This window comes from Chinchilla lanigera, unplaced genomic scaffold (assembly GCF_000276665.1).
Source record: "Chinchilla lanigera isolate Chin_1 unplaced genomic scaffold, ChiLan1.0 scaffold00083, whole genome shotgun sequence".
Classification (NCBI taxonomy): domain Eukaryota; kingdom Metazoa; phylum Chordata; class Mammalia; order Rodentia; family Chinchillidae; genus Chinchilla; species Chinchilla lanigera.
In genome coordinates this window covers 3,372,878-3,387,223 of record NW_004955484.1, presented here as the reverse complement: position 1 = coordinate 3,387,223, position 14,346 = coordinate 3,372,878, and the positions used below count along the sequence as shown (strand labels likewise).

Sequence of the window (14,346 nt, the reverse complement as noted above, 5' to 3'; positions counted from 1 at the left end):
GCCTGGGCCACATGGTAAGTTCCAGGCCAGCCTGAACTATATAGTGAGATTCTGTCTCAAAACAAACACTAAACCATGTGAATGTATTGCCTAATCAAAATATTAAACGGCAGAAGAACCTAAATCTGGTGGCACATGCCTATGATCCTGGCTCTTTGGGAGGCTGAGGCAGGAAGATTTTAAGTTCTAGCCCAGCCTGAGCCACTTAGCAACTTAGTGAGACTCGTCTCAAAATAAAAAGGGCTGGAAATGTAGCTCAGTTCAAAGGCTCTGGGTCTGCTCCTCAGTACCACAATCAATATATAAGTATGTACAATGAGCTTCCTAGGTTAAGAATATTTTAAATAAAGTTTATTACTAAAAAAAATACGTAAGTAAATAAGAAGAGAGGAGATGTTGTTCCTGAGCTCCTAAACTTTGATCAAAATCTAAAATACCTACAGCAGCTCCTGTTCCAACAGGGCTTCTGTGTGCCACCCAGTAACATGAGCATTTACAAGCAGTATTATGGCTCGTAAGCAGTTTTATTGCATGTAATAGCTCACTGACACTTGCCAGAAACAGCTTTACATCCATATTGCTACTACAAGACGTGGAGAAGAGGAAGAGCAACTGCTCAGCCTCCCCAAAGCCTCTATTTTTCTCTTGGCCAGAGCTGAAGTGAGGGACAGAAAGACACTGCAGAAGTGCCGGGAAGTACAAGCTGAGAGCACTCTGAAAGCAGCAGAAAACACACTTTGCGTTGAACCCATCCAAAAAACATGTGTGAAACTAAGAGGGAGGGTGGGGCAGGGAGGTAGATGGGTGTGATTAAAGTATGTTACGTTCACGTACAGATCTGCAAAAATGAACCCATTCTTCCATACCCTCAGGTACACTAATAAAAAATGTAGGAAAAGCCAGGTGTGGTGGCGCATCCCAGCACTCGGGAGGCTGAGGCAGAAGGATCGCTGTGAGTGAGTTTGAGGCCAGCCTGGGCTACAAAGTGAGTTCAAGGCCAGCCTGAAGCACATAGCGAAACCCTGTCTCAAAAAGACAAAAAAAAAAAAAAAAAAGAGTTGGATTTTTTTTCTGGTTTCTTTTCCTTTTTTTTAACATTAGATTTCATTGGTACATTTTAGATATACATAACAATTACATTCATCTTAGAGAATTTGTACTTGTACGTGGTGTAACTTGTCTTTTCCCCCATTCCCCTATCTTCCCTTCAACCCCCTCCTCCCCTGTGAATTTCCATTTCGAACAAGTCTCCCAGGGAAGCCACACAGCTGGCTTACTTTTGAGCAGTCTGGCAGAGATCACGGTGCTTCAAACGAGAACCCTCTGGATTAGAATCTTATTACACCCAGAAGCTACAAGAGCGATCCGAGCGGGGCTTGGAGGTCTGCATACCCAGCATCCGCAGGAGGGGCGCACGGGCCGCACCTCCCGCGCCCAGATCCCGAAAAGCTCGACTCCAGATCGTTCCACAGAGGAGGAAGCTGAGCCGCAGAGCAGGCAAATGGCTTGCGCAAGGCGATTCAGACAGGCAGGCAGAGACCGGGCGAGGACTGCGCTGCCACTCAGGAGGGCCCGCCCCGCTGCCCTGAAGCCCAGATCTGTGCTCCAGAACCTCCCAAGCCAGCAGCGAGGCCCGGCCCGTCCTGCGCTCACAGTCAGCCACTTGCCAGGGAGCCTGGCTCACACCACCAAGCTGTGCTTAAAAATGCACTTGTGGGGAAATGAGTCCGTTAGCGGAGCCACCCCCACTGCGAAGATCCCCGCATTTGACAGCCCCTGCTGTGGGGACCTGAGGGAGGCGGGGAGCATTTCTCCTCGTGTGTGGTCTGATTATGGGGTGGGCTGATCTGGGAAAGTGGAGGAATCTCCTCATACATGGCTCCCTCATGACCTGGAAAAGCCCCGGATTTGCACTGTCTGCATTTTTCCAACCCCCTTTATCACCTTGACAAAACGTTCATTGGATCACAGACTTACTTGGATGAATAAGTGTTTTCTTTTTGGCGTGCATCGTCTCTGGGAGGGTTCTGAGCTGTCTGTCCTTCACACTTCAGTGTGAATTATTCACATACAGAGGGAAGCGGGTAGAATTCAGGACCCTGAGGCCTCTGGAGTAACTAAGACAAAGGGGGAACGTCTCTGGGATGGGAACACCTTGGGCTCTGGCCTCTGCCACATTCTCTAAAAGGCCCCCAGGCCCCAACCCTCAAGCCCCAGGGTCTTCAGGCTGGAAGGGATTTGTGGCCCTAGCTCTGCTATGAACTTGCTGTGTTACCTGAATAAATCAAACCATTGCAGAGACTCTCAGCGCTGGAAGGAAGAACCCTCAGGGTTCTGATCACAGAACCCCCGTTTCCAGGCCACAAAACGCACATCTCTCATGGCCCTGTCTGAGGCTGGCTTGGGCTCCACAGCCAGGCAAGCAGGCAGGAAGGGCTACTTTCAAACACCACACAGTCATCCTACCTCGAGGCAGATGGAGGATCTGTCCCCCTGATTCAGCCAGTGACCCTCTGAGGGTGTGGAGTGGAAAGACCTCCGCCCCAACCCTTCCTTGCAGTCCTGAGAGCCTCCCAGATGTGTTTCTATATAAGAGGCCTCAATGATCACACAGGAAGCTGGCCTGTAATCTCAGCACTTGAGAGGCGGAGGCAGAAGGATCGCCTTAAATTCGAGACCAGCCTGGACTACATAGCAAGACTCTGTCTCAGAGAAATAGAACAAGATGCTTCCATCTCCAGCAACTCTCCCAATCCCAGCCCCCATGGCTTCCCAGCAGGCTGTCCTGAATCCTCCCTCTCCTCCTCACCTCCACCCTGCCGTTCCCCAGGCTGACCGGCTCCTCCTCAAGGACTTTGCCTTCTCTCTGCCTACAATGCTGCACCCAGAGTTTTTCCCAGTTGGCTCCTTCCTGTTAGCTGGAACATCTCCCCGTACACACACACACACACACACACACACACACACACACACGCCTCCTCTGGCCACCAGGGCTGTTCCCCACGGCCACGCACACTCTGAGCCCCTGCATGAAAGAAACAGTGTGAGGCAGAGAGGCAGAGACCAGCCAAAACCACCAGGCTTGTGTAAGGGCAACATGGCATGGAATTTATTGTGCCTGGGTACAGGCAGACAGAGGGCTAAAAGGCCGTGTGTGGGGAACAAAGAGAAGCAGGCTTTTTTATAGGGTCTGAGAGAAGGCAAGGGCCATGAGGTGGGAAGATCTTCATAAACATCAGCGGTCAAAGTTCTCTGGATGTTTTGTGCCTCAGTGGGCAAAAGTCCTTGAGCTGTCCAGCTTGGGTGTCTTTGGATGTAGTTGTGTTCCATCTTATCTCTTTTATGACATCCTGCGTTTGCCAAGGGCAGCAGCGCTGAGTTGAGAACAAATGCCCCTGCCGGCGGCCAGGCTGGGAACCGGGAGTCATGTCTGAATCGAGCCTTGCACTGCACACCAGTGTTACCCTGACTCTGTGCCTCCAGGAAAGAACCCGGTTCTCGTCTCCTCACCATGACCTTGGAGCCTGGCTGTGGCTCAGCACAAGCACCTATGACACCTGGGAAATGGTATCGGAATGAACTGGACATCAAGGCCAACTAGAGGAGACCCAGGCCAGCTAAACTACTGGCACCCACAGGAGCCGGAGGAGACAGCACAGGCTGCAGGAGGAAGGAAAGACCCCATGTGTCCCCTTAGCTCGTAGATCTCCACCCACCCCCAGTCCCTCTCAGTTCCCACCTCTCAGTTTGGAAGCAGGCTTGGAGTTAGCTGGGGAGAAGCTCACTTCTTGGAGGGTGCAAACCTCTGACAAGGTCCAGGGCCCTCATCCCACCTCCAGGTCTGAGGTGCTTTCTCACCTCTGTCCCTGAGAATGCCGTGGGGTTCATGCTGGCCCCAGCATGTAGGGAAAGGAGGTTGAAGGCAGGGGAAAAAATAAAACAAGAGCCTCGTTGAGCTTTATTAAAGAAATTAATAGAGCCCGGTGTGGTGACACACCCTGTAATCTCAGCACTTGGGAGGCCGAGGCAGGAGGACTTCTGTGAGTTTAAGGCCAGCCTCGCCTACAAAGTGAATACAAGGCCAGTCTAAACTGCATAGTGAGGGGCTGGGGATTTAGCTCAGTGGCAAAAGCACCTGCCTGGCAAGTGCAAGGTCGTGAGTTCGGTTCCCGGTACCGGAGAAAAACCAAAAAAAAATAAAATAAAAAAAAATAAACTGCATAGTGAAACTCTGTCTCATAAAAAGACAAAAAAACAAAAAGAGTTAATAGAAAATCTTACTAAAATCAGCTTTTGCCTCTGCAGTTAGACTCAAGCAATTAGAAAGACAAACGCAGAGAAGAAGAAAGAGAAACCAGAACTGGAAAGGCACCTGACAATGCACTTAGCATATGGATTTATCAGGAAGAATTGAAAGGGCACACATGAAGCCAGGAACATGGAAGACCAGGGCAACATCTTCCTCACTCACTTCCAAAAGAATGCAAAGGAGATGCGGGTGCCACCTAAAAAAACTGATGAGGTACGTAAAAAGACACACACATGTGCATTCACACATATGCAGATATTCTCACTCTAGGGTCACTGTATTACTGCATCAGATACATACTTTATTACTAACTCTAAGCTGCCTTTCTATGAGGCTCTTACACAGACACACACACATACAAAACACACACACACACTTATCCACCACAAAAGGGCAGAAAGCAATCAAATCACCCATGGAATGTAGGCAAAGGTGCCTGGGCTAGGGCTGAAGACAGCCAGAAAGCCACTCAGATTATGACAAGTTCCAGGTGCCTACTTTCCAGAGGATAGGATCAGTAGTCTTAATAAAAAGAGCCGGGGGATAATGGCTGGGGGTATCCAATTTTCTGGTACCCTCTATTGTTTAGGGTAGCTATCCATCTTCTCTTCCCTCCCTTTTCTAAATAAATCATCTTCCTTTATTTTAAACTTTGCCCCTTTAATTTGTTGCTGGTACTGAATTCACAATCTCGATTAGCTGCATATTCCAGCAGAGCAGCGGTGTGTACCCTGCCATGCAGAATAAGGGAAATCAAAATTAGACTACGGACGGTGGTCAGTAACCAGCTCTGGAGTCTTTGGCCACAGAGTAGGGCTCCTGGAAGTGCCAGCCTTAGGTCGGAGGGGCTTAGCCTCACCCCACTGCAAACTGAACCAAGACAGGAAAAGCACGCCCACCAGCACCTGTTCCTTCCCCTTGTACTGTGGGGACCCGTGCAGCTCCCTGAGTGCCTGACAGTCTCTACCTAAGCTGCATGGTCTCCAGGAGCCTGTGAGGTCCCTCACATCACTCAGCATTTCCCATGTGCCGAACTCACTAGTTTGACCTGTCCGGTGACACCAAATATTTCTCATACCTCACCCCTCCAGGGAGCCTCGTTTCTGTTTACAAAGGGGGAAGCTCAGGCTGAGTGACAGACAAAGATGTGCAGCTAGTGAGTGGTGGCATCAGATCCCAAGGCTGCTTCTGACATTTTTGTCCCATTTCTAAGTAGTTTGTCATCCTCACATCATTTTCTACAGCAGCCCTGGGAGGACAATGCCACTGCCTCTCTTTCAGTCAGAAAGGAAGCCCGCTGGGCACTCTCAGCACTGTGGGAAGCTCCTTTTGCCTTGGAGACTCTTCATGTGACACACAGCTGCTCAGTGGCAACAACACCAGCTCCACTGCCCAGATACAGAGGTCAAGGCTCCAGCAGAAGCAAGGGTTGTGCCTCCAGCCCATGGTGAGCCCCAGGTGCCTTCCCACCTAACAGAGCATGAGGCAGCAGAGGCCACCAGGGACGCACACTGTGGGGAGTGGCTCCCTACATGCCCCCAAGCTGACCCCACACTCAGCTGGGGTGGCTCACTTGGGGTCTGGTAGAAACAGGTTGTGAGTCTGGTTGTCCCTGCTGTACCCACCCTTGACCCTGCCTCCTTCCACCAGGATGACCGGCTGAAGCCAAAGCCAGTCTGTCTGGGAACCAGACCCAGCATACGCAGGAGACACCTGCAACCTCTATGCTAAACTCCTAAGAGCATGCGATCCCAGGCACAAAAATTGTTGGGACATCTAAAAAGCACTGTAATTTACCATGGTCACAAATGAGAAAAGAAAAAGCATTTATGTGATTATCTCAGTAGATGCAGAAAAAGTTAAATTTTCAGCCAATTACAAATAGAAAATAAATAAATAAATAAATAAATAAAAGGGCGCTTCCTCAACCTAAAAAAAGGCACCCAGGAAAAAGCCACCGCTGCATCGGGGAAGCCAGCTCTCATTGCTTCACTCTGCATTGTACTGGAGACTCCAGCAAGAAACAGCAGAGACATGTATGCTAGAAAGGAAGAAAAGAAAATTGCCTCTATTCCACATGATAGGATCATCTCTGCAGAAAATCCCAAGGAATGCATAAAACTATAAAGCAATAAATGCATCCAGCAAGGTTGCAGGACAGAAAATCAACATACAAAAATCAATGTAGTCTGCTGGCTATGGTGGCTCATGCCTGTAATCCCAGAACTCAGGAGGCTGAGGCAGGAAGATCACTGCAAGTTTGAGGCCAGCCTGGGATACACAGTGAGTTCAAGATCACCCTGAATTATATAGCAAGAACCTGTCTCAAAGAAACTAAAACAACAACAACAAACCCAATTGTATTTCTACGTACTAGCACCAAAAGCTAGAAACAACCTAAATGTCCATCAATAAATGAATGGGTAAAAAAATTATATCCATACAGTAGAGTACTATTTAGCAATAAAGACTCAATTATCTCTATAGACAACAATACAGATTAATCTCAAATTAATTATGCTCACTGAGAAAACAAGACCCTTCAAAAGAAAGAGTACATCCTGTATAATACTATTTAAAATTTGCTGGGTGTGGTGGTGCACACCTGTAATCCCAGCACTCTAGAGACTGAGGCAGGAAAATCGCTGCAAATTCGAGGCCAGCCTGGTCTACAAAGTAAGTTCAAAGCCAACCTGGACTACATCGTGAGACCCTGTCTCAGAACAAACAAACAAACAAATAAACATTACTACTTAAAATTCTAGAAAATCCAAATTAATTTATAGCAATAGAAACTAGGCCTGTGGTTGTTTAGGAATAGAGGGGGAAGAGAAGGGATTACACAGAGGCCCGAGGAAATTTTTGGCAATGATTGACATATTTGGTTTTGTTTTTCTTTTTTTTCCACTACTGGGGATTAAATCCAGGGCCTTCACATTGAGCTCTATTCCCAGATCTTTCCTTATTTTTTATTTTGAGACAGAGTCCCATTAAATTGCCCAGGCTACCAGATAACGTATTTGTTATCTTGATTATGGTATTCCATACTCCAATTTTCATTTTTGTGCAGTTCATTGATGTCCATTTTATCTCACTATGCTATTTCTAATTGTATATAAATTGAGGTATCACCAGGTGTGGTGTCGTATGCCTGTAGTCGCAGCTCTTGGGAGGCTGAGACAGGAGGATCAAGATGACTTTGAGGCCAGCCTGGACAACACAGTGAGCTCAAGGCCAGCCTGGAGTACATATTAAGGCCTTGTCTCAAAATAAATGAATAAATAAATAAATAAATAAAACTGAATTATCTAGAATAGGCAAACTCATAAAGACAAGAGGTAAAATTAAAATTGGTTGAGGTGCTGGGCATGGTGGCACACAGCTATAATCCTAGCACTCGGGTGACTGAGGCAAGAGAATTGCTGCAAGTTGGAGGCCAGCCTGGACTACAAAGTGATCTCAAGGCCAGCCTGATCTGTATAGTAAGACCCTGCCTCAAAAAAAAGAAAAAAAGAATTGGTTGAGAAGCCAGGCCTAGTGGCACACACCTGTAGTCCCAGGACTCTGGAGGCTGAGGCAGGAGGATTACCATGAGTTTGAGGCTAGCGTGGGCTACATAATGTGTTCAAGGCTAGTCTGAATTTACATAGTGAGAACCTGTCTGAAAAAACTAAAACAAAACCAAAACAAAACAAAACAAAAGTTAGTTAAGAGAGAGGGATGGGAAATTACTTCATGGGTACAGTTTCTGTTTGAGAGGATGAAAAGTGCTAGAAATAGTGGGGATGATTCCACAACACTGAGTGTACTAATGTGAGTGAATCGCATACTTACCAATGGTTACAGCAGCCAGGTGTGGTGGTGCACACCCGTAATCCCAGCACTTGGGAGGCTGAGGCAGGAGGATCACTGAGAGTTTAAGGTCAGCATTGGCTACACAGTGAGTTCAAGGTCAGCCTGAACTATCTAGTGAGACCCTGCCTCAAAAAAAAAAACGGTCACAGTAGAGCTGGGGATGCAGCTCAGTGGGCGAGTGCCCGCCTAGCATATTTGAGGACCTGGGTTTAAACCATAGCAGCACCACCAAAAAAAAAAAAAAAAAAAAAAAAAGTTAAAGTGGCAAATCTGTATTCATATTTATAAATTTTCATTTTTAAATTTTTATTTATATTTATTTTATTGCAGTTTACAAAATATTTTTAAGCCAAATGTGGTGGCACACATCTATAATTCCAGCATTCTTGGAGGCTGAAGCAGAGGGATTACAAGATTGACCCCAGCCTGGACAACTAAACAACTTAGCAAGACTCTGTCTCAAAACAAAAAATAAGAAAAAATGTAGGGATGTAGCTCATGGAAAAATCCTGGATTCAGTCCCCAGTACTACTTAATCAGTCAATCAATAGAAATAATAAGCTTAACCCTAGAACATGAGACTGGGCTCTGTGAACCCATCCTTTACTTTTCTACTACAAATTTGTACTTTAGTGTAATAGTAGCTGACTAAATATCTCAGCATCTTTCCCTGAGAGATACAGGAAGCAATCTATGTGTTTACCCACTTGGCATGATGAACAGCAAGGAGTGTACATGTGCACAAAATTGTCAAAATGGGATTTGGACCCATCTTTTTACTCCAGCCAACTGGTTTTGTGTGTTTACCCAAGCATCACAGAGGGTCAAATAAACCCACACCACTCCAGGATTTGATTTTTTAAAAACTTTTCTTTTGATTTTTTCTGGTAGAAGTAGACCAATTCAGTTGAGTGGCACATGAACAACCAGATTTACAAGTTTTGGAGGAGGTCAAAAGTGAATCATCAGATTACTCATGCATGGATGATGAAGATGATCCATTATGGTAAAATACATGCTTTCATAACAGCAGAGTGGTGATGCTAATGATGATGCTACTGTTGCTGATGACTTTGACGTTGGCCACACGAGCCAAAGTGCCTGTGACAGTAAAATGGAGCAAGAATTGACTGATACAGACGCAGGGAATGCAGGTCTCCTTGATTCAGATGAGGATGAAAACAGCAATGTGAGTACATATTTGATTCCTCAAAAGGTTGCAAAACAGTCAGGCAACCAAATGGAACAATCCAATGTTAGAACTAGGACCGAAAATATACTGAAGTTCTTGGTAGGGGCGAAATGTATTGACAGAGCTGCCACTGAGTGTTGGAAATTGTGACAGACAAAATGCTACAAGATGCTGTGAAGTATACAAAGGCTGAAATGCAAGTAAAACCTTCTGTATGGGCCAATAGCCATACTCAAAAATGTGTTTATTAGGACACCTCGCTAGCTGAACTGAGAGCATTCCTAGATCTGCCGTACTTCGCACAGATTTCTCATAGTGATCGCAGGAATGTAAAAGATTGATGGAAAAGCGATGGGTCAAAACAGGCATAAAAATTTATGCCCTTATAGATGCGAAGACTTATTATGCTTTCTATTTAGACATTTATCCTGGAACTCAGCCATCAGGTCCTTATTCATATAGTAATAAACCTAATGTTATGAACAGACTTGTTGCTCCCAACTCCCAAATTAATGGAATGTGACATTCAACAATAGATTTTACGTTTTCCCATTGATGTTACATTTGCTAACAGAGCACGAGCTGACCAGCACAGGAGCTGCACACAGGAACAAAGCAGAAATTCCAAATGAAATATTGCAACTCCAACACAGAGAATTGTTTAGTACAACCTCTGAATTTCAGAAAGATATAGCATTGGTCTCATATGGCAAAGAAAAGCAACCTGGTACTGCTGATATCAACATTTCACCATGAGGGAAATTTTTTTTGTTTGTTTGTTTGTTTTTTTGTTTTTCTCCGGTACCGGGAACCGAACTCACGACCTTGCGCTTGCCAGGCAGGCGCTTTTGCCGCTGAGCTAAATCCCCAGCCCCGAGGGAAATATTTATAGGAAAACCTCAACAGAACACAAGCCTGAGATGGAAATTTTCAACAACAAAATTGAGCATGGAGTAGATGTGGATGAGTTATGCAGCAACTATGATGTCACTGGAGACACAAAGCATTGGCCAATGGTTGTGTTTTACTCAATCCTAAACATGAGGCATAAATAGTTTGATAGTTTATAAAGAAAATAATGAGTGCAAAATATGGAGAAAATTTCTTAGAGGGTTGGGACTAATTCAGAAGATAAGAGATCACTTACAGTAAAGGAAAAACAATGTTTCTGCCCAGGGAACTATGCAAAAAAATTGTGCCTCATACTGGTGAGCTGACAGGTGAACAGGCAGGCCCAGCATCACAGAGACCTATTACAACAATACGAAAACAAAAAAGATGTCAACTGTGCCCTCCAAGAAAGTACAGGAAAACAAAAATATGTACTATCAGTGTAAGTGAGATGTATGCAAGGAACATGCAGTTGTCATGTGTGAAGACTGCCTTGGGTGTGACAATTGAAGCAAAGCTTATTTCTGTGGTAGACTTTTGTTTGTGTTTACACTGTAGTTCACATAGGTTTTTATTTTTTATGTTATCTTCTAGGTTTTTTAAACAAGTAAGCAGCTGATGTGAAAATGTTGGGGTCTATTCTAAGCACACATTATATATTTGATATTGTGCTTTATTGACAACTTATTTCCCTGCTAATTGCATGTTGTACAATATAGTAGGAAGCCCCTGATAAAACAGGAAGAAGCTGGGCATGGTGGCACATGCCTCTCATCCCAGCACTCAGGAGGCTGAGGCAGGAGGATTGTGGCAAGTTCGAGACCAGCCTGGGCTACAAAGTGAGCTCAAGGCCAGCCTGAACTGCATAGCGAGACCCTGTCTCAAAAAAAAAAAAAAAACAGGAAGAAAAGAGAGGTGACAAGACTGCCACATAGCAAAGGAAAGCTAAGTACACGTGCTGTTAGTGTAAGTTAGACGTGTGCAATGAACATGCAGTACTCATGTGAGAAGACTGCCTTGGGTGTGACAGTTGAAGCAAAGCTTATCTTTGTGGTACAGTTCTACTGGTATTTTCATTGTAGTTCAGATAGGAATTTATTTTTGACGTTATCTTTTAGGTTTTGTAAGGAAGTACACAGCTGATGTGAAAATATTGGTGTCTATTCTAAACACACAATACATATTAAGAATTTAATAATTTATTTTATTGATATTTGTGTTCCTGTTAACTGCACACTGTGTAATATAATAGTAACCTCCTGACAAAACAGCAAAATCACTGAGATGTCAAGTATGTCCTACCAAAAGACCGGGCAAGCAAAAGACATGCACTGTCAGTGTAAGCAATGTGTGTGTATGGGATGTGCTGTTATCATGTGTGCAAACTGTCTTAGGTGTGATAATTGAAGTAAAGGCTATTTTTTGTAGCGTGCTATTGGTATTTCCATTGCAGTTCATACGGGGATTTCTTTCTTTCTGTCTTTTTTTTTTTTTTTTTTTGGTCTTTTTTGAGACAGGCTCTTGTTATGCAGTTCAGGCTGGTCTTGAGCTCACTTTGTAGCCCAGGCTGGTCTCGAACTCACAACAATCCTCCTGCCGCAGCCTCCCAAGTGCTGGGATTACAAGTGTGCATCACCACACTCAGCGTGGGGATTTATTTCTGTGTTTTTGTTTTGTTTTGTTTTGGTTTTGTTTTTTTTCTGGTACTGGGAATCGAACTCACTACCTTATGCTTGCCAGGCAGGTGCTGTGCCGCTGAGCTATATCCCCAGCCCTGGGATTTATTTATGATGCTCTTTTTTAGACTTTTTACACCAAAAACCAGTCGATGCTGAAGATTTTGATGCTTTTTTTATAAACACTCAATAAATATTAAAAACTTTATTTTTGTGATTTTTTTCCTGTTAAGTACTCATTGTGTAGTATCATAAGATTCATAAAATTAAAATTAATACTTCACCAATAGAAACATTCTAAAGAATAAATGTGGGTCTGACAGATCTTGGTGACAAAATTAGTCTCATGCTTTGCGGTGGGCCCTAACTCCAATGTCCAGTGTCCTTAGGAGAGAGACAGATAGACAGACATACAGACAGACAGAGAAGTACAGGTGACTTCAAAGCAGAGATTGGAGCACTGCAGCTCCAAGGAGTCACCGCAAGCTGGCAAGAGGCAGGAAGGCTCCTTCATTACACACAGCCTTCAAAGGCAGCATGAGGCTGTAACACCCCCCTTTCAAGCATCTAGCTTCCAAAACTGTGCCATGAAGAAAGAAAAAAAAAAAAAAGTGTGCTGTTTGCAGCCACCCGCCACAGCCCGAGGAAGTTAATAGGATGCTGTTCCGCACCTTGCTCTTCTCACTCACATTGTCTTGAAAACTGTGATGCTGTCTCTTTTGCTACCAGCTGCTAAGCATTCTGCTGTACAGGGAAGATCTGTCACCCGTACTGAACAAGAGGCCCCTTGCAATCGCCAATTATACGAGCCAAGTGGCAACCACTGTCTTTGTGCAGGCAGCTTTGTATCCTCGTGGGGTCCAAGGCAAGAGCAGAGCTCCTGGGCAGGGGAGCAGGAGGTGTATCTGATACACTGAGATGTTTGAAAGCCATTGCAGAAGGGCCTCCAAGGAGATCGGGAGTGCTATGTTCTCACACACGGTGCCTGAGAGCTGTTTTCACTGGGTGCTTGTTTGTTTTTAATTCCTTTGTTTTTTTTTCTGGGGTCTAAGTTGACAATGGAAGTGTGTTGTCACAAGGAATGCAATGTAGGGATGTTTCTGGTAGCACTAATGCAATGCAACAATGTAATAGATATCAATAAATTATACATCTTAGTCTAAATGGTAGATATATCTTAATATAAATGCTATTTGGATCTGCATCTGTGTCCCGCCTTCTATAAGGACATGAGAAGCTACTCGCTCTTCTGCATTTCAGTCCTGGTCACCCTTTCCTGATGGCATCCGGAAGGTCCACCTACACCTGTCCACCTACATCTTTCTCTTTGTTCATATTCACACATGTAAGCACATGTACACTGTACAGAGGAAGTTGGCTTGTTTGTTCCAATTCAGTGAATCACCAAATCTGTATAATTCTTTGTATGTATGTATGTGTGTGTGTGTGTGTGGTGTTGGGGATAGAACCCAAGATCTTTATACTGGGCTACACCCCTAGCCCTTTTTTTATTCTTTATTTTGAGACAGGGTCTCACTAAGTTACTAAATTGCCCAGGCTGAGCTCAAACTTCCAACCCTCCTTCCTCAGCTTCCCAGAGTACTAGGATCACAGGCCTGTCCCACCCACCGCAACCAACTCAGATTCGTAGAATTCTGTAACCCAGCCAGGTGTGGTATTGCAAGTCTGTAATACCAGCACTTGGGAGGCTGAGGCAGGAAGATTTCTGTGAGTTCAAGGTCAGCCTGGGCCACATAGTGAGTTCAAGACCAGCCTGGACTACACGGTGAGACCCTTTCTCAAAAAAGATTTCTGTAACCTGTTCTCCCCTCCCCTTTGCAGTCAGCTTCGGGCTTATCTGTAAGTCAGCAGTTTCGTTTTTATCCTGTAGATACAGACAGAAGCAGACACCTTCCACAAATGGGATTAGAGGGTGTATGCGGTGTTGTGGTTCTACCTTCTCCTTCATATAGGCTCAAAACTGTCCCTTGTCCCTGTGGCCATTAGAGCCCAAGTCTCTGTGTTACCCAGACTAGCAAAGGGTTTTCAAGGCAGGCAACGCAGAATGGCTCCTTGCCACTCTGCCTCTGGCCCTGAGGCTTCTCTTATTTTCCTGCAGTTCAGCGATGCATAAAAGATACCGCCACTTATTATGCTGTAATAAAAGGCTCCTCGCAGGTGAGGGGACAGAGCCTCTAAATTCTGGGTGGTTTGTAGAGTTTCACCCCCAAACTACCTACTCTTCCATCTTGCTGAATAGAAGCAACTCTTGTTTTACTTTCTCCTAGCACTGGTTTTTTGCCTTCATTTTTCACGCCTTATTGTTTCTCCCATGGAACTAGAGCTCTGAGGCTGCCCACCGGGCACAGCCCCATAAGGGACCACATAAGAAAGACGGTCACCGGGGCTGGGGATTTAGCTCA

At 45.1% G+C, this 14,346-nt stretch overlaps 1 protein-coding gene across 5 annotated transcripts in view; it reads right to left on the bottom strand.

Annotated features, from left to right (window-relative positions):
* The window catches only part of Il34 (interleukin 34), a 66,792-nt gene that overhangs the window by 41,808 nt on the left and 10,638 nt on the right, over positions 1-14,346 (bottom strand). Inside the window, exon 1 of one of the 5 annotated variants that reach the window (XM_005403488.2) lies at positions 1,278-1,329. The exons of the other annotated variants lie outside the window; for them this stretch is intronic. The gene's annotated coding sequence lies outside the window, so the exon portion shown is untranslated. Of the gene's footprint in view, positions 1-1,277; positions 1,330-14,346 lie in introns of those variants that run through there. 5 annotated transcript variants of the gene reach the window in all.